Raw genomic sequence first — 2,700 nt, 5'->3', positions numbered from 1 at the left:
GAGAGCATTGACCTATGAACCAGGAGGTCATGGCTCGATTCCAGGTCAGAGCACAGGCCTGGGTTGCAGGCTCCATCCCCAGTGGGGGGCGTGCAGGAGGCAGCCGATCTGGGATTCTCTCTCATCATTGATGTTTCTCTCTCTCTCTTTCTCTCCCTGCCTCTCTGAAATAATAAAAATATACTAAAAAACAACAACCTTCAGGTGAGAGGAGGCAGGGCAGCGCCTGCTGGGATGTGAGCTGGGCAGTTGGATGCAGAGGCAGGAGCCCCCCTAGGCCCCACCTTCCTCTGTTGACATGTTGGGGGCACAGACGGTCCCTGCTGGCCCCCCAGACCGCTCACCACACCCGAAGCCGCCGGTTCCTGACAGGCCCTGCTGCCTGCGGCTGCTGATGTCAGGGCGCTGCCACCTCCGGGACTGGCCCGGCCGCCCAGGGGTAAAAGCCCAGAGGCTGTGGGGAAGGCAGCCCAGCTGAGAACCACATCTGGACTTGGCATGTGGATTTGGTCCGAAACAGATTAGCCTTGCCGGGAGCCACCCCTGCAGAGCTCAGAGGACGTGGCTAGAAAAGGGGAAAAGACGTGATGGGATGGACGTGGTGGGAGATGAGGTGGGCGTGGGGGTGGGAGCTTGGAAAAGCAGCTTTTCCTTTTCTCTGGCAGCAATGACCTTGAGCGCCCGGGAGGTGTCAGGGGAGAGCGGGCAGTGGACACTGGACACCCATCTTGGCTACTTGGGGTTCCGTGGACAGGCCTTCCCTTGTCACAATGGCCAAGTCACCTTCATCCCAACCACAGCCGCCTCTGCTTCTCACTGCACCAGGCTCCCCACAACCCCGGGGGCCCAGGGCCGGACTGTTCGCCTCCACAGCCTGAGGGTCGCTCCTGGGGGGAGATGGGCAGACCGGAGGGTGTGTCCCACCGGAGGGGAAGCGGGCACCAGAGCAGCGGGCCAGTGGGGGGCTGGGGCTGCAGCCCGGGCAGAGGGCTCCGCCTGGCCTGGCCTGGTGGCGCTGAGGGGAGACGCTCGGGCTGGCCGGCAGACACATATTGATCTGATGAAGTCGGGGCAGTGCAGAGCGCTGCTCCCCTGCAGTGACGAGCCCGTTCCCGAAGGCGTGGGTGCTGACGAGAGGACGCCCGGCCAGGGCTTACTGAGAGCGGCCCTTGCAGCTCCCGTCTCAGGGGATTCACTCTCCTTTGCCCAAAGGTGACTATGGCACATGCAGAGGCCAGCTCCTGCCCCTGCCTTCCTACCCAGTCCTGCTCCCCCCCGGCGGCCTCTTACACTCAGGCCCCTTCACCCTCTCCATCTTTACCCAGTGGGGTGAGAAGTGACAAGCCCCATTCAGTGAGAAACCGGCGGGGAGAGGGTAGAAACCAGAAGCTAGGCCCCTGGGAACTTTACAAAATCAGGCTCCCTCTAACTTTCGTCCTTGGCCCTCCAGCCAGGGCCTCCTGTCCCGGGCCTTCAGTCAAGACTGCAAAGGGGGACAGGCTTGGCCTCCCTTCACCCTCCCAACGCCTGCCTGCCCCGTAGCAAGCTGATGCTGTGGGCAGGGCTGTGGGGTGGGCTTGTGTCTGCCTGAAAGGGCCTGGAGGGTGTGGGAGGAGAGAGAGGGGGGAATAGCAAGAAAAGCTGTCGTTAATGCGTGCTGGGGCCAAGCAAGGATTCTGTGTGTCAGCGGATGGTGCTCAGGGCACCTTCCCACGCGTGCTTCTCTCCTCACCTCACCCACCAGGCGCCCTAGGTCCGGAGCTCCTGAGTATGTGCGCGCAGCGGGACGGCCAGGTGCTATGTGCGCTGGGGGCACGGCCAGACGGCAGCAGAGGACTCCTCTGGGGGGGGGGCAGGGGGGGGAGGGCCAGCCTCAGAATGACTGTGGGCAGCAGGGCAAGGGTGAGTGTTTTGAAGCAGAGGCGCAGCCTCTCAAACCCACTGGCCCTCGGCCCCACAGCTCTGCGAACAGCTCTGACCTCTGGGGCCCTGCTCCTCGCTCAGCCCCGAGGCCTGTCAAAGCCTCCTGGCCTGCTGGCTGGTTGTCTCCCTGTCCCTCCCCCTCCTCCTCGGCTGCAGGCCTGCCGCCTCCAACTCCTTTTTTAAAAAAATGTATTTATTTTTGTTCATCCTCACCCGAGGATATTTTTCCCTTGGTTTTTAGCGAGTGGAAGAGAGAGAGACAGAGAGAAACATCAATGTGAGAGGAACACATCCTGCATGAGCCCCGACCAGGGCCCAGGCCGGGGAGGAGCCTGCAACCAAGATACATGCCCTTGACTGGAATCAGACCTGGGACCTTTTGGTCTGCAGCCTGGCGCTCTCTCCACTGAGCCACACTGGCTAGGGCCATGCTCCAACTTCTCCAAGGCACCCTGCCCTCCAGGGAGGCTCTCCCATTTAGATGGTTTTCTTTGAACTTCCCCCACCCCATCTCCTCTCCCACTCCACCCCTCCCTCTCCCCTCACTTTGCAAGACACAGCTCTGCACCAGGTTCACAGGGCCAGGGCCAGCGCCCAGGAGTCTGCCTGGCCCTGTGCACCGCTGACACTCTGGTTGGGACGCGGCCTTGATTCCAGGAGGACACCTGGCCATTCAGCTCACCAGGCGGTTGGGTGGGCAGCCACCTGACCACAGCCTGCCCAAGGCCTCCAGCCCTCAGCCCCCCGGGCCCTCCTCCTTTGCAGGAGGCGAGAGGC

Source organism: Myotis davidii, unplaced genomic scaffold (assembly GCF_000327345.1).
Source record: "Myotis davidii unplaced genomic scaffold, ASM32734v1 scaffold97, whole genome shotgun sequence".
In the NCBI taxonomy this organism is placed as follows: Eukaryota; Metazoa; Chordata; class Mammalia; order Chiroptera; family Vespertilionidae; genus Myotis; species Myotis davidii.
This window is presented reverse-complemented; position numbering follows the sequence as displayed.